Genomic DNA, 18,837 nt, shown 5'->3' with positions numbered 1-18,837 from the left:
TGAATTCGAATTTTGTTCCAGGCAGGTTGGAGTAAGCATTTTGAAAGCCAGATTCACCTATTCAACTACCATGGCAGTTGAATGCCCAACTATTTAGCTAGGCTCTCTTAGCGATTAGATTAGAAGGCTGACATACTAATCCAGTCATGAAATTATAAAGCTGGTCAGTTGATATATTTTGAATATGTTAATGATAGCCGAGATAAGACAGTAGTGTCTCCAATTTCTTACCCAGTGATCAAACTTCAAATTTCCTAACTCCATCCTTATAAATGTGGATCAAATTGTCTTACCAATGCTTCACAATGGCACCCTTAGAAAATTATTTCAACATTTAAGATGCATCGTTTCTACCTCCTACTTGCCTCTTTTGAATGCATGTATAGGCAATAGGCAGAAATAGCCATCCAATTCTCTTTGATAAAAATCCACCTGTTTGTAAGAGAAAATAGAATGAGGATGAGAAGAAAAGTCAGGAAGTTAAAAAAAATTTTTTTTTCTAAAATATTACCTTTTAACAAAGATGGCTTTGTAGTTTTAAACAAACAAGCAAACAAATAAGCAAGTCACTGTTTGTGGTATTTGCATGAAGTTAGAACTTTTCATATATTTGGTCTGAGAGAAAATATTTATTGGTCATTTTTGCCATATCACTTTAAATAATACACCTTTAATTAAAAAAAAATTAAGATTGAACGTCAGTAACCACTATTATAAAACTACTAACATTTAACCTAGTTTCTCATTCTCAGGAATTGAAATTAAGAGCCTTGAGTCATAATTCCAGTTCTGCCATTAACTTTCCCTGTGAACTACAAGGCACATACATTTCCATGGCCTCAATTTCCCCATATGTAAAATCATTACAACAATATATTCCTCACCTAATTCATGGCACTGCTGTTATGATAAAATGAGGTAATGTTGGTGAATTTGTACAAACTCTATACAAATGAAAGATATTATTATTATCTGATTATTGCCTTAACATCTTCCCAAATTGTCTCTGGTATTAAAAATGTTATGGTCATAAACATCTATAACAGTGCTCCTTAGTTGACAATGAAATATTCCTCCTTGTGAATTTCATAGTTTAGATTTTATTTTGATGTAATAAAACGAGCATAATTAACTTTTATTGTGTGCATTGTTTGTGGGAACGTTTTAACACGTTAAGTATAGCCATTTATCTCAGCATCACACAAGGATTACCAAATTGAGAAGTGCTTTCTTTAAAAATGGGGTGATTTCATCTGGAGATTTGAGTTTGGTTTTATTGCTGAGATTAATAAAATGTTGTTTAAAATGAAACTGTTTTCTTTCCAGTACTTCATATTTTTGCTTGGTTAAAGAAACAGCAGTAATATGATTATATGTCAGTAATTAAATATCTTTGCAGAACAGTATCTTAATAGCATATATTTAGAACACAGCTATACCAAAAACATTCAATTACATAGATACAGCTTTAATATTTAACAGCTTGTTTCTTAACTACCATCCTTCTGGTAAGCTGATGTTGACCATGTATAAAGGAAAGCAAGCAGCTTAGTGTCAAATTAAGGGAAGTGGAATATATTATAATGGTAGCTTTTATGTTTTGCTATTCTCACATTCAGCCAAGTATAATGTTTTTATTTAATACGTTTAACTATCGATTCATCTCTCTTATTTGTAGCAACAGGGGCCTTCAATTTTCTCTAAACACAATGAAGGTTTATCCAGGGACCAAAGTAGGAAAAAAAAAGTCATTTAACTTAAGCATCATGGTGAAATAAACATGTGTAAGAGAAAGAATAGGCATTTCCAATAAAATTCCCGGAAAACAACATGCTGAAACCACTGGAAAGGCATCTCAGGAAGTAGAGAAGAAAGCTACCTGATACTCTTCCTTAAAGATGGGAATAGCAAAGAAGCCAGGCTCCTGTTAGGAACCTCTGTGTTTCCCTTTTACCTAATGTTAAATGTGAATCTGTAAATAAATGGAACTGTCCCTAATTTATTAATGGTGTACTTTGTTTTAGAAAAGAACCTAGCGTTCTCCCTAACTTTTGACTTTGATTCCAGTTTCACGACTCCTTACTGTAAGTCAGGGCTCAGTCCTTTCTACTAAAAACTAAGGAACTAGGCATGGACTCTAATAGGTAGAGTGATCTTCAACAATCCCAGAGGGTAGGGACGTGGCTCAGACTATTTCCAGGTCCCCATAGCGATAATGACCAGGATGGTTCGGGGGGCAAGATGTCCATCGAACACTGACTCACGTCTCTGGTTGGGTAGAAGAAGCCAGTCTGCCAGTAGACACAACTGAGTCTGAAGTTAAACCACAGGGGTTAAAGTTTGGTGCCACCACTTACTCCCTGTGTGACCCAGGGCAAGTCGCTAACTGTCCAAATCGCAGTCTCTTAGCTGTGCAATGAGAGCTACTAATGGTACCTACTTCCTGGAAATGTCAGAATGTTTAAGCCAGGTATGCAATTAGTGCTCAGTAAATATTAGAAGAACAAAGGTGAAACAGTACTAGAGAAAAATCAAGCAAAGGGGAAACAGTATGTGGAAAGAGAGTACCTGTCTGGATTAGAGCAAGTCTTCGGTGGGGAAGGCAGGGAGAGGGGGATGTAGAGACAGATGACTTTTACAGTAGTTGTAAGGAAGAGCAAATGAGACACCTCACCAGCAGGCTCTGGCTCCTTCATGTCGACTACAGTTCCTGGGGTTTCCCGGAAATCAGAAGGTTTTGACTTAAGTGCCTTGTACTTCCTCTTGACCTTTGAGCCTTAAAATATTGTGCACTGCTGCTGGCCTTTTGAACTTAATTATGATGGCAGTAACAATGGGCGTAAATCTGGAGCAGACCACACATCCTTTGCATGTGAGCCACTGGACGCAGTCCTCATTACTCTGGTTATTAGTGAGCACTTGATAACTATTTGTTGAAGAGCCGATCTTCCTGATAGTCTTGATGCCCAAAGCTCAGCTTCTCTGTACACAGGTGCTGAACTGAATCTCAGGGACAGAGTTTTGGGTGAAGTAGAAAAGGATAGCTTTACTACTTTGCCAGGCAAAAGGGGGACACAGCGGCTCCTGCCTCGAAAAACTATATGCGTCCCAACTTGGGGAGGGTAGTGAGGAGTTTTATAGAAATGATTCAAAGAGGGCGTGATCAGCTCGTGGACATTTTTCTGATTGGTTGGCGGTGAGGTAAGTAGGAGTCGGCATCATCAACCTTCAGGTTCCAACTGGTCTGGGGTCTACATGCTTGTGGGCAGCATATCATCATTAACTTCTCCCACCTGGAGGGGGTTTCAGTCTCTGCAACACAGCTCTAAGATGTTGTTGTGTGTATCCCTTGCTGGAGAACCAGGACCCTGCCCCAAGGCTGCACTATTGTTTCTCTTGACTGTTTCTCCCTGGTCTCACATCCCCTCCCTTCCCTAATTAACAACCGCTTGAATCTGCCCCGTTGGAACCCAGGGAAGGTCATGGAGGCTGAATGAAGGTTATTTCCTATAATCAAAGAAATGGGGGACACAGAAAGGCTTTGTGCCCAGGAGCCCCACAGGGCCCTGCTCGCTATCAGTCCTGTCGCTGTTCCGCACTGTTATCTGTAGAGCCTCAAGTACCTTGTACGGAGGTGGCGGTGGTCGGAGGGTTGGCTGGCATTCTTTCTAGCAAAAGTGAGGGCGCTGAGCTCCCCCCGACTCCGTGCGAGGTCTGCTTTGTGAAGGCAGCAGCTCGTCAGAGGGAAAACGGGCAGCGCCAACGAGAACTGCTTTGCTCTGTCCTGCTCTATTCTCCATGCAAGATCATAATCAATATCCTTTAGCGGTGAATGGCCTATCGATGGCTGAAACGGGGAGACAAAAATACTTTCTTTCTGATTCATCTCTCAAGTACTCCAGCGGAGGGGATTCTGATAAAGAACAGCAGTAAACATTGTCACTGCTCTCCTCCAGTCTGTCAGGAAGGGAATGAAAATGCTGCCATAGAAGCAATATTTCTATGAAATCCTCCCTGATTATTTCCACCAGGGTCTGCCCAGCTCCAAAGCCACACTATTTAAAAAGAAAGAAGAGAGGGCATTGCTATGAATAATGGGAACACGTAGAGGGAAAAGCACAGGAGGATAAGGCAGAGAGATAGCATTAAAATGCCTTTTCATATTCGACACAGAAGAAACCTTATCTTCCAACAACGACAAAAAGTCGGATGAATATGTAAGCTGCTAATACTTCGCTACATCTGAGATTCCATCTTGGAGTGAAAAGGAATGATTTCATTGTGGCGTCCTGAAAAGAAATGTACAGAGAATGAAGAGGAAGTGTCTCCACTTAAAGACTGGACAGTGTTGATGATATCATATTCTGAGAAGTTGTCTCCTGACACCAGCTATAATAGCGTCTCAGATTTCTACAGGGTTTCACACAAATAGAAAAGGTGGGAGCGGATTGTAGCAGAAGCCCCCCCCCCCCTTTTTTTTTCTTTGGTGTTTTTTTTTACCTCTGGTTTAAAAACAATGGAAAGAGTGAGGAAGTTCTCTCCACCACAGACAAAGCCGAGGACTGTTTTTAAGTTAGAAGTTACTTCAAAGTCATTAGAGTCAAAGGACTTTGAGGGAAGAGAGAGATCACTGAAGACTTTGCAACTATTGCATAACAGCGAATCAGCTATCAACCCAGCAGAGATGAACAAGCTGAAGAGTGCTTCATTCATTTTGAAATAACTGAAATCAAACTCACTGGAAATAATTAAGTGAAAACAGTTGGCTCCACAAAGAAAAACCAGGGCACTGAAATAGGACGGTGAAGCAATATCTTGCACTTATACCTTCAAATCACCCCAGCCCAGGTTTCTCACTACTGACATTTGGGGCCCGACAATTCTTTGTTGTGGAGTCTGCCCTGTGCCCTGTGGGAGGTTTAGCTGCATCCCTGGCCTCTACCCAGTAAATGCCAGTAGGAACCCCCTTCCCAGTGTCTCCAGACATTCACCAGGGCAAGGGAGGGAGGCAAGGCAAATCACTCCAGTAGAGAACCACAGCCTTAAACCCAGTCTTTTTTTTTTCATTGATCCGTAGTCTACTGTCCACTCAGATACCCCGGAAGACTCATCTGACATCATCACCAACTTCTCACACATCACAGGCCTCACTTAAAAATGTGCTAACCTATCCTATCCTTAGCACACCACCCTTTATTTCCCTTTAGAGGGTCCTTGAGCAGACCACTTTGCTTTCTTAGGCACTGGGCTGACAACTCCACCAAACCGTTTTAAGGCCTCTAAAGGCACTTGTTGCAAAGTTGGTGAGTCCTGGGTTCAAATCCTGCCTCTGCCACTTGGAAGCTGTGAGAACTTCAGGCAAGTCATTTTCTTTTCTGAGGCTTGGCACTCTCTCCCCCCCACTCTCTCTCCATATATATATGCATATATACTCAGAATAAAATTAAATTTACCCTATAGCAATGTTGCTGATTAAATGACATTATATGCAAAGCCCTCATCAGTATCTGGATGTACTTATTTTATGATAGCTTACAAAGTTGGAAATACATTGCTTAAACATAAAGAAACAATTTGAGGGACTTCCCTGGTGGTCCAGTGGTTAAGACTCCATGCTCCCAATGCAGGGGGCCGGGGTTCAATCCCTGGTCAGGGAACTAAGATCCCACATGCCGCAACTAAGAGCCCGCATGCCACAACTAAGAGCCCACATGCCGCAACTAAGACCCAGCGCAGCCAAACAAAAAAAAATAAAAGAAACAATTTGAGGGTAACAACAGGAGGCCAGTTGGAGCTGAAATAGTATTTGATCAATTAGCACAAGAATGAACATCAGCAGTCTTGGAAATGAATGAGTGGTCAGAATGATAGGCAGAAACTCAGGTGCGTAGAGGTCACGTGGGCATTTGCAAGCAGCTTAATGATTATGATGGTCAGGGCCAGGAAATATCAAATTATGGTGTACAAAGATGGAAATGAAAAGAGCTGGTGTTGAGAGAAAACACTACGTGTGCCTAAAATAGACACAAATGAACCAAGGATAGATTGGTGATCAATACTTTCTTTTTTTTTTTGCTTCCTTGTGTTTCACTAGCCAACTATTTTCATCTCATTGATTTTCTAGCTAATTTGGAAGCTGTCACCTATTTGTAAAAGAATTCCCTATTTCCTTTAGATTTTTACCTGCTCAATGTTTCTCTGATTGATTCATCACGTCAAAATCAAAACATATTATTAATGAAATATGACATTTCTATAGCACCTACTTTTCAAATACATGCAAAAAAAAGTGCCTGAAAATGTCTTACTTGCCTATAAAGTCATTCTAGACTATATTTTTAAAGGGAAGGTAAGTTTTAAAAACCCAACTAGTTTAAAGAATTAGATTTCAAAAAATTAAAACAAAATGCATTACACTGTAAAACTCATTCGTAGAGTGGATTTATTTATGTCCTGAATAGTACACTAACAATAATTAGGTAAGTTTGAAGATAAATGCATTCACAATCTTCCCTTTAAATCCAATATTAGTATAAAATTTCATTGTTGCTTAATTAGAAGCTGAACTGGTAGCCAATATATCATTTTATGTAACAATAGTCATGAGAGAAATTATTGTATAGGATCAAAATAATAAAGCAGTAGCTGACAACTGCATTTTTCTGTCAGATGCATTCCTAATAGCTCTATACAATCACTATTAGACCAAGCCCCAGCTAGAAGTGTCAGGAAAATTAAAGCAGACAGGCACCTCTTTAAGGCACTTGGTACAATTTAGTTTGACTTAATAGGGTCTGTTTCAGGGAGTCTGAATAGAAATATAAGCAGTTCCACCAAAATTTTCAGATCTTATTTGTGTTAGAATCGTCAGTTGCTTTTGACCATGTTGATCATGGGGTCCTTTAATTTGACTTGCACATAAGATTGGGTTCCTACCAGGTATTATCTTGTTTCTCTACACACTTTAATGTTTCTCCACTTTCATTTCAGTTTAAACAAATGCACATCTGGCAATAACCCACCGAATAACAAGGTTCCTCAAGTCATTATTCTGTGGACATCTTTTCAGGCATGTTTTTTCAGTTACTATGTATGTCTCTCTCTGTATCCATTTTTAGGTGTCATGTATGTTATCTCTGTTATATCCAGTTTTATCACTGTATTTTCAAACAACTGCAAAAGAAATCTTGTCTCTATAAAAATTACAAATGGAGACAACTTATTTTCCATCTTAATAGAAAAGAAATCCTATAAATTTTACTATCAAATGCTGCCTCTGTTTTATATGTTTAGGACAAAGATGAATTTCACTTTTATTGCATTGTCTATTCCATTTTTGAAAACAGTTTAGGGTGCATATCCCGACTGTGAAACTTTCCATAGCAACAAGATATAAGAAAGGATACGGCTTTCTTTTGCATTTTCTAGGCTAAATGGCTGTGAGCTACTTTGATTTTGGCCTTTGAAACGCATTCCTGCAAACATTCACAGATAGGACAAACCCCAAAATTTATTGTGTGTGCCTCTAAATCAACTGAGTCAATTATTTTTATTTTCAAACTATATTTTAATTATGACTAGTGTTAGGGACTGAATTTCAAGGAATTAAAATTATTTTACTAGGTACTCACATGAGATAAGAGACTATTTTCTTTGTATATAATCTGGGAGATAGAGAAATGAAACATGATTAAGGAAGCTCAACTCTCTCTCCCTCTCTCTCAATCTCTCTTTCAATCTCCCTCTCCATCCCCATGGGCGCACACGCGCACACGCACACGTGCGCACACACACACACACACACCCCTACGTGACCCCCAGGATCTGAATCATGCTGGGATTTGGTGGGTGAAGGAGGGAGTGCGATAGAGTGTGTGTATGTCAGGGAACATAATGGCCATTGTTGATGGTGTTTAAATTTGGGGGAAAGTTCACAGTTCTAAAATCTCAGACCTCAGGACTTCCCTGGCAGTCCAGTGGTTAAGACTTTGCCTTCCAATGCAGGGAGTGCAGGTTCGATCCCTGGTCAGGGAGCTAAGATCCCACATGCCTCGTGGTCGAAAACCAAAACATAAAACAGAAGCAATATTGTAATAAATTCAATAAAGACTTTAAAAATGGTCCACATCAAAAAAAAAGAAATCTTAAGAAAAAAATAAATAAAATCTTAGACCTCACTATTGTTTTGTTGTTTTCCCTCCCTCACTAGACATTTTATCGTCTATGAGCTGAGAAGCCTTGTCAACTGCAGTAAGGGTCTAATGACTTATTAAGCATTTTCTAAAGCCTGAAAAGTCACCCATCTACTAGCAGTAGACTCCTGGGTCCAACACTGCGGCCAAGAAATCCAGATTCAACATTCACACAACCTGGTGTTCTTTTGCAGAATAGTTCTCGCAAAGCAGTGCCTGGAAAATGATATTTTAAAAACGAGTAATTGCGTGATCAAGGAAATGGGGAAGAGTAAGCCCTAATTTTCAATATTTGTGAATAAAGGGAATTTGTGTTATTCAAATGTAAGGAGCTAATAATATCTCTAGAGGGTGATGCTTGAGAAATCTGGCACCAAAGTGCTCTGTTTGCAGAAATGCATAACTCACACAATCCACGTTTATACAGTTCTTGTTTAGCAAAGGTACCTGTTACATATTTGTTGATGTCTTCTTACCTTGTGTTGTTGATGCTGTTTTGTTTTTATATGAAGAACTCCCAAAGCACAAGGTTCTGTTTCATGTTTCTCGTGAAATATCTATTTATTTAACCATGAAAGTCTGTTAAGAAATAAAGAACATGGAAACACACACAATAGAGAAGAAAAATTTACTCTGAATCAAAATATGCATGTTCTCAACTTAGTTTTAATTGTTCGTATTAAAAACTGAATGGATACAAAAATTCAATTAACAATATGTGCATAAGGTACAGTGAATTACAATAACATTGACCACCACGTGCCCACCACCCAAGATAAGGAATAGAATGTTTTCGGCACCTTTGAGGGCCTCTATGCATCACTCCATGATGTCATACTGCTCCTCCCTAGAGGAAACCACTACCCTGAATTTTGGTTTATCCTTACCTTGCTTTGGCACATATGTTGATATTCTCAAACAGCGGGTGGTTTAGTCGCAAATGTTCTGAGTTGATATAAATGGAATCACTGTCTGAATTCTTCTGCAACTTGATTTTTTCACTCAATATTATTTTCTGAAATGCATCCAACTTGATGTGTGCAGTGATATTTTATTCTTTTTCACTGATATATGGTACAGTTACATTATTTTAAAAACCACATGAGATGGAAAATTGGCCATAAAAAGAAAAATGCATCTTCAGTATTTGTTGTTTGAGAGAACTTCTAGCTTTCTTTCCATTTCAGCCTTTGACTCAACTTTATACTTCCCCTGGAGAAAAAGAATGATGTATTATTTATTAGTGCACACGGAGAAGTTAGAGATTATTTTGCTCAATTCTCTCACTTTTTGTATGAAGTGCCTGAACCCTAGGTAGATGAAGGGACCCTTGCAAGATTACAGAACACTTAGGTCTTTGGGCATCTAACCTCAGCCTATATTTCATATGTCCTCAAAAGAAAAATGAACTTACCCTCTGCCATTCTCTTGTACCTTCTCTTTTCTTCAGGAATAATTCATCAAGATACTAAAAGAGGGGTTGTGTCTAGACTCATTTCAAAGTGACTATAGGTCCTGATTTTCAGAAAAAATTCGACGATTTTTCTACACTTGGCTAATATTCACCGTGTGGGAACTGGTAGGAAGCAAAGCCTACTTGATACCATAGGAGCCCCAAATACCAAATATTCACTTTCACCACTTCCCTTGCAGCCACGCATTGCTGCATAGGTGTCCTTGATCTGTCAATACCTAAACTCTTGACTTTGAATTGGGAGCAAATGACTTAAATCCTTTGTTTTCAGTGGCAACAACATCTAATTTTCAGAAGTAATAATGGCAGACTAGAGTTACATATATACAAAGGTAAGAGAAACATGAGTTAATACTGCAAAAATTTCCTCAGCTGCCATGTACAACTACAGCAAGTTCCACATTAATTCATGGGTATCTTTAGGGCCACAAATTAGAACAAGAAGAGAAGCAGGAAAAAGGATGTTCAGCACTGCTAAGAAATGTTATTTCCCGATGCAACACTATATTGCCCTGATAGTATGTGAGAAGGCTTGGACATGTTAATTTCTCTCTTCTTGTACCTAAGTTCTTTGGCTGCCGGAATTGTCCCTGTGCTCTGAAGCAGTGTCTGTCTCTCATGTTGGCAGGGACGCCACCCACAAACATTCATCAGGAATAGCTGCCTTTTGTTTCAAGGATGTAGAGCAAGAGATGTGAAGTGCTTGCCCGGGGCCTGAACAGTGTTAGTGTCAAGAATGGATGTCAAGAAAAGACACTAACAGCGTTAGCATCAAGAATGGATAGAACAGATGTTAAGAAAAGATGCTCAACATCACTAATTATTAGAGAAATGAAAACCAAAACTACAATGAGGGGCTTCCCTGGCAGTGCAGTGGTTAAGAATCTGCCTGTCAATGCAGGGGACATGGGTTTGAGCCCTGGTCCGGGAAGATCCCACATGCCGTGGAGTAACTAAGCCTGTGCGCCACAACTACTGAGCCTGCGCTCTAGAGCCTGCGAGTCACACTACTGAGCCCACGTGCCACAATTACTGAAGCCTGTGTGCCTAGAGCCCATGCTCTGCAACAAGAGAAGCCACTGCTGTGAGAAGCCCACGTACCACAACGATGTGTAGCCCCCGCTCACAGCAACTAGAGAAAGCCCAAGCGCAGCAACGAAGACCCAACACAGCCAAAATTAAATAAATAAAATAAATAAATTTATTTTTTAAAAAACTACAATGAGGTACTACCTCACACCGATTAGAATGGCCTTCATCAAAAAATCTACAGACAATAAATGCTGGAGAGGGTGTGGAGAAAAGGGAACCCTCCTACACTGTTGGTGGGAATGTAAATTGGTGTAGTCACTATGGAAACCAGTATGGAGTTTCCTTAAAAAACTAAAAATAGAGCTACCATATGATCCATCAATCCCATTCCTGGGCATATACCTAGAGAAAATCATAATTCGAGAAGATACATGCACCCCAATGTTCATTGCAGCACTATTTACAATAGCCAGGACGTGGAAGCAACCTAAATGCCCATTGACAGAGGAATGGATAAAGAAGATGTGGTACATGTATACAATGGAATATTACTCAGCCGTAAAAAAGAACAAAATAATGCCATTTGCAGCAACATGGCTGGACCTAGAGATTGTCATACTGAATGAAGTCAGACAGATAAAGACAAATATCATATGATATCACTTATATGTGGAATCTAAAAAAATGGTACAAATGAACTTATTTAAAAAACAGAAATAGAGTCACAGATGTAGAAAAAAAAACTTATGGTTACCAGGGTCGGGGGGAAGGGAGGAGCAATAAATTGGGAGATTGGGATTGATATACACACACTACTATATATAAAATAGATAACTAATAAGGACCTACTGTATAGCATAGGGAACTCTACTCAATACTATGTAATGACCTATATGGGAAAAGAATCTAAAAGAGTGGATATATGTGTATGTATAACTGATTCACTTTGCTGTACAGCAGAAACTAACACAACGTTGTAAATCAACTATACTCCAATAAAAATTATTTCAAAAAAAGAAAAAAAAAGAACGATGTTTACAGTTATGGGTCCTGCACTGCCAGCCCTGAGCACCAGACCCCACACGTCAGGGATGCCTGGATGATCTTTAACGTGTGTGTGTGTGTGCACGCACGTGCATGTGTGTGTGTGTGTGCAGGAAGTGGGACCCTCTAAAGGGCAGGACCTGGTGCAGGGGTTGCTCTGGCTTGGATCATAGGCAGCACTATTCATGACAGTGTTGAGAGGATGGCAGCTGCTATATAAAAGGCCATTTGCCTAAGAAGCAGAGTGACCATCACATTCTTCCCAGACTGGTTCTGTGGTCCTGCTCATTGCTTAGTCTCCCTTTACTCCTTATTTACATCTCAATATTCCATTGATACAACAGGTAATTTTGAATTTGCTAGATCACAAAATCCAAGTGACTGCAGATTAGATCAGCGAGATCAGCTAGAAAGTTGCTCTTTCCTTTTCCTTCCAGGTAAATAGGTGTGGAGAAAGAAAGTCTCCCTGGAATTTTTCTGTGTTTCCATAGCCTTTTAAGACTCTTCAGAGGATTTTGATACGTAGCCATTTGTCTAGTTAATTGCCCTGATTTGAAAGAGTACTATATTTTCTTATCTTCCCAGGTGGACCAAATATAATAGTTACAGCCCTTGAGTAGGTCCCTAGGCTAAGTCGAAGGTGTCTTGAAGACAGGAGTGTTAGCTCCCTAGATATTTGCATTTCAAAGAGGAATGGCCCCCAAGAGGCACATGAAAAGATGCTCAACATCATTAATTATTAGAGAAATGCAAATCAAAACTACAATGAGGTATCACCTCCCACCAGTCAGAATCACCATATTAAAAAGTCTGCAAATAACAAATGCTGGAGAGGGAGAGGAGAAAAGGGAACCTTCCTACACTGTTGATGGGAATTTAAGTTGGTGCAGCCACTGTGGAAAACAGTATGGAGGTTCCTCAAAAAACTAAAAATAGAATTACCATATGATCCAGCAATCCCACTCCTGGGCATATATCCAGACAAAACTATAACTCGAAAAGATACATGCACCCCTATGTTCATAGCAGCATTATTCACAATAGCCATGACATGAAAACAACCTAAATGTCCATCGACAGATGAATGGATAAAGAAGATGTGGTACATATATACAATGGACTACTACTCAGCCATAAAAAAGAATGAAATAAAGCCATTTGTAGCAACATGATGCAACTACTAATTATCATACTAAGTAAGTCAGAAAGAGAAAGACAAATACCATATGACATCACTTATATGTGGAATCTAAAATATGACATAAATGAACCTATCTATGAAACAGAAACAGAATCATGGACATAGAGCACAGACTGGTGGTTGCCAAAGGGGAGGGGAGTGGAGGAGGGGTGGAGTGGGAGTTTGGGGTCAGCAGATGTAAGCATTTATATAGAGAATGGATAAACAACAAGGTCCTACTGTATAGCACAGAGAACTATATTCAATATCCTATGATAAACCATAATGGGAAAGAATATACAAAAAAATAATGTATACATGTGTATAACTGAGTCACTTTGCTGTACAGCAGTAATTAACACAACATTGTAAATCAACTATACTTCAATAAAAAAAAAAAAAGGAATGGCCCCTGGAACTTAGAGAGTTCTCAAGGTCACAAAAGCAGGGACACCCAGGCTATCAGGCTTCTGGAGAGATTTATTTCCATAGTGGGACAAGGGACCTGACACTCATCGCATCACCTCAGAGGTAAGACTGTTCCAAGAGGGATGGATGAACTTACTATTTACTATGAGGTATTTAATATGAAATCTCTCCCTGATCCAGAATACCAGCGTGCATATTCAGGATAAATTTAATAACAATGAATATTAACAACCATGAGATATAGGCAGGGTCGGTCAAGTGCGTTTTCAGACCCCTACATGAAAATAACAAGGAGTGGGGTTGGTGGTGAAGGGCAAGAGGAGTGGGAGTCGTGATTTATTTATTTTGGCCGTGCCCTGCAGCTTGTGGGATCTTAGTTCCCCAACCAGGGATTGAACCCAGGCCCTCGGCAGTGAAAGCGCTGCGTCCTAACCACTGGACTGCCAGGGAATTCCGCGCATCATGATTTTTAATCAGGAACATTCTTGAACCTTATCCCAAATCAACTGAATCAGAATCTCTCGGTATGGGACCCTAAAATCTGCATTTCAATCAATACCCACCCTCCTGCCCAGTGATTCCTTTGCCTCCAAAATGCAAAAGAGACTAGATTAAGAAAATGTTTATATGAAGAGAATGTCTCTCAACCTGAGATCTAGGACACTTGGAATTCCCCGGGTCCCTTTCTGCAAGTCCATGAGGTCAACACTCTTCTGATAAAAATACTCTGATGCTATTTGACTTTTTCTCTCTTATTCTCTTACAGGCCTACAGGGGAGCTTTTCAGAGACCACATGCTGTGTGATGACTTCGCTGCTCTGGCAGCTCACGGAAAGTGTATTAGGTAGGCACTCTTGTGTCCTAAAAAAATTCCCAGTTTTAATTTCTAATATGATAAATGTTGAGAGAGATAACCAACATAAATAAAGGCACTTTAGAATCCTCAATAAGGTTTAAGAATGTAAAGGAATCCAAGACAAATAAAGGTTTAACAACCACACTTCTAAGCTGCGTAGGACCTAGAGGTCCATCCTATCCAGAAGGCATTTGCACTCTGAGATTAGTTTAACCCAGTGAGCCTTTAATTCTTAAACATACTGGGGAAACACTTTGTAGATTAGAACTGTTTAATGCCAGTGGGGTACAGGCATACTGCATTTTATTGCACTTCACAGATATTACATTTTTTACAAATTGAAAAGTTTGTGGGAACCCTAAAAGTCTATCAGTGTCATTTTTCCAACAGTATTATTATTTTTTAAACATCTTTATTAGAGTATAACTGCTTTACAATGGTGTGTTAGTTTCTGCTTTATAACAAAGTGAATCAGCTATACATATACATATATCCCCATATCCCCTCCCTCTTGCGTCTCCCTCCCACCCTCCCTATCCCACCCCTCTAGGTGGTCACAAAGCACCGAGCTGATCTCCCTGTGCCATGCAGCTGCTTCCCACTAGCTATCTATTTTACATTTGATAGTGTATATATGTCCATGCCACTCTCTCACTTTGTCCCAGCTTATCCTTCCCCCTCCCCATGTCCTCAAGTCCATTCTCTATGTCTGTGTCTTTATTCCTCTCCTGCCCCTAGGTTCATCAGAACCTTTTTTTTTTAGATTCCATATATATGAGTTAGCATATGGTATTTGTTTTTCTCTTTCTGACTTACTTCACTCTGTATAACAGACTCTAGGTCCATCCACCTCACTACAAATAACTCAATTTCGTTTCTTTTTATGGCTGAGTAATATTCCATTGGGATTAATCTCCAAAATATACAAGCAGCTCATGCAGCTCAATATCAAAAAAACAAACAACCCAATCCAAAAATGGGCAGAAGACCTAAATAGACATTTCTCCAAAGAAGATATACAGATTGCCAACAAACACATGAAAAGATGCTGAACATCACTAATCATTAGAGAAATGTAAATCAAAACTACAATGAGGTATCACCTCACACTGGTCAGAACAGTATTATTTTTTAACTGAGGTAAGTACATTGTTTTTTTTAGACATAATGCTATTGCATACTTAATAGACAACAGTATAGTGTAAACATAACTTTTATACGCACTAGGAAACCAAGAAATTTGTGTGACCTGCTTATTGCAATATTGACTTTATTGTGGCAGTCTGGAACCAAACCCACAATATCCCCAATGTCTGCCTGTGCTCTGTCACCCCTTCACTTTCTATCGTCGAACAAAAGGATTAAAAACTCCGTACTCCTTTTCTGAAAGGTCACTATTTGCCTGGATTAGATTGAATGTTCACCAAAACTCATTGTGGTCAGTTTCAATGTGTTTGGTAATTTTTAACAACAATCAACCACTAATAACTTCTGTTTAACTCCACGTTAAGCAGAAAACCTTTATATTTCAATCCTTATTAGACCACCTTTCCAAAATGCAGCAATTTCTTTCCTTAGAAGGTAAACAAAATATTCTTTAGTTTGTTCTTATTAATCCAGGATCTCTCAGTGTTTTAGGACACGCGTTTAGAACTCCAGTTCTTTTTTTTTTTTGGCCACACCGCAAGGCTTGTGGGATCTTAGTTCCCTGACCAGGGATTGAACCCACGCCGTGGCAGTGAAAGCATCTAACCACTGGACCTAACTGGACCATCAGGGAGTTCCCAGAACTCCAATTCTTATGCTGGAACATGACTGTAGAAGGCATAGATGAGTTGGTGGTGTACCGGAATGGAGCCATGGTTTTGGTCGGCTACGTTTTTCTAAATAGAATAGCTTGCTCTCTTATAATTTTCCCCTAAAAGCAACTTGAATTAGAATAATACCAACTTGATCTACTTTGTATTTTTCTATTATAAAATACTTTCACATCATTATAATCCATAAAACTTACTATATGCTCAGAATATATTCCCATCTACAGAGGGGTAAAGCGAGAATCAGTGGAGTTCATTAAAGCTTTTAGTTAGCTGAGTCCGGTATATTTTTAAATTTAAATTTAGTTTTTAAAAACTACGTTTTAAAAATTAAGCTCTTTCTCTAATCTACTTTTATTTGTAACATTTGAAATTTCTGAGCAATATTTTTTAAAAATATCATGCTAAACGCTAAGGAAATACAAACAAATACACTTTTCCATTGATTTAGGACAGATACTAAGATTCTAATGCGTATCTTTTTCTCTAATTCTGTTTGTTTTTAATTCGTTTTGCTTTTGGTTTGCTTTCGAAGGACAATATCTTTCTCCCCAAATTCTCAAGTAATGTTCAAGAAAAGTACTATCTGATGGTGAATGTACCTTTCTTCAGTAAATTATTACAGGATTATTCTCTTTATAAGACAGTGCATGCTGCTTACTTTTCAAAAGATATTATACATCCTACAGTAGTTTAAACTGAAAAGCATTTATGCTTCTATTAATGTTTCTCTTTCCAACTCCTCTCCAAGTTAACTTACAGAAGAACAAAATTACTGACACCATCTCAAGCAAGGTTCCGATTCACGAGGTAACACTAATCCCTTAGGTAAAGAGTTCGAGTGTTCTCCAAACAGATGGGGGAATAAACATGGATCCTAAGTGAACAATGCCTCTGTTACTACAGGAGAGATATGTGACTTCCTTCACACAGCCTCTCCATCTTAACACCAAATAATGAGAGAAACCGTTCCAAACAAAAGCAAGCCATTTCACCTACATGTAGACTTGGACAGTTAAGCTTTGAAATGGCAACTTGATTCCTAGACACTACCACATTCGCCCTATACACTACCATACTCACCGTATACACTACTACAGTCCCCTTACACTTGCCAATGTGTTGCAAGGAAAATATATTACATACCTCGGTTTTCTAGGTTACAGCAATGATTGCTGCTCCTACAGAGTCTGAGCTGGTGAGAGTTCTATGCTCAAAGGAAGGATCCTTGATATCACAGATTCCTTTATCCACATGAACGGAAATGGTCAACGTTTGGCACGGGGAAACCAGATGAAGCCTTTCTTTGTGGCTATACATTCCACCCACTCCCATGTCTTGGATGTGCTGCTGCAGAGGGCTTTGAAAATCTGTGATGATGTAAAGGACATGTACATGATTTGTCTGAATAGACCTAACACCAGAACTGGTCATCTATTAAAGTAAACTGGATAAGAAAACCCACTACTTATAGGCAGAGAAGACAGCAATTCACACAGTGAGATTTTAGAAGTACTGAAAGACTCTAATTCCAAAACACTTACCCAAGGTGCCACCATGGTATCTGAAATCTACACCATCAGAAAAATCACTACTTTGGGTTAAGGAAGTGTACCTCTAAGTGTGCTCTCTACGGAGCATTAATAGGTGTTATAGTAAGAAAAAAAAATACACATAGACTTACATGTTCATTAATATTCATAAATGTGGGTAAATCTCAGGTTTAAATAAATAGCTGTCTTTACTGTCTAACTTACCCATGCTTGGAGAAACCACATAGTGTTCTGAATCTCCAATAATGGGACATAAATAAGTAGTATTTTCCAAACTTGATTGACCATGGGACACGTTTTTTTTTACAGTGTATCTTATTAGACTGCTTTTTTGTCTCCGATTAGAAAATGCAACTTTCCCAGATGACCCCTAATAGCATGCAAATGTCCTAACTAGATGGACAACTTATGAAGACATATCGTTCATGAATATTTGAGCCTGGATTTTTTTCTTCTATCAAAATAATTAGCTGCAGAGAACAGAAACTTGCAGTGACAAGAGATTTACATCTTGGTGTGACTGAAAAAGAACGGGTGATACCTAGAGGGTGCTGGAAGCAGGGGAGGGGTACTGGTGGGCAGGTAAACTCAGGTGCAGAGCTACCCAGTAAGAATTACTCCAAATCCCAGAGAGAGCAAAGAACGCATAATGTGGAGTTCAGAGAGCATGAGAGAGAATCACTAAACAGACTAAAATAGAAGTGAACAGGGAAAACAGTGGGCGGCATTAAAGGCAATTTCAGTTCATGGGAATCTTTTGCCTAAGACTACCCTTACCAGGAAAGAAAAATTTCACTATTTCTTATTTCCAGAGGCAGCCAGCTATTAGAGCTCTCCCTGCCTGTAAGCCCTCCGAATATAATCCTTTCTGCCTTCATCTATAAATGAGTATAATTACAGTGTGCAAAAAAGTGGAGACCTTCAGGAATACAAAGTTAATGCCTAACATTCAATACACTTTGACTTCTCCAAGGCTCTGAAGTTTAACACCACCCATATTTGAACTCCCCCCTTCTACGGAAAACGGGTTAACTTACTATTTTAAAACCATTCCTCAAAACCACACAATTTTAGATTCTGTATTTAGAATTTTCTCTTATAATAAGAGTCGATGATTCACCTCCTAGGGGAAGCACCTATCTTCATTCCCCGTGGGATATTAGTTTCTACTGTAAAGTGAAGTTCTGGTCAAGACTCTGAATTTATATGTGAGCACCATTCTAATTTTAAATTTCTCAAATATTTGAAACGATGAGGGAT

This window comes from Balaenoptera ricei, chromosome 2, assembly GCF_028023285.1.
Source record: "Balaenoptera ricei isolate mBalRic1 chromosome 2, mBalRic1.hap2, whole genome shotgun sequence".
Lineage (NCBI taxonomy): Eukaryota > Metazoa > Chordata > Mammalia > Artiodactyla > Balaenopteridae > Balaenoptera > Balaenoptera ricei.
The sequence above is the reverse complement of the archived record's forward strand: the minus strand, read 5'-3'. Positions refer to the sequence as shown.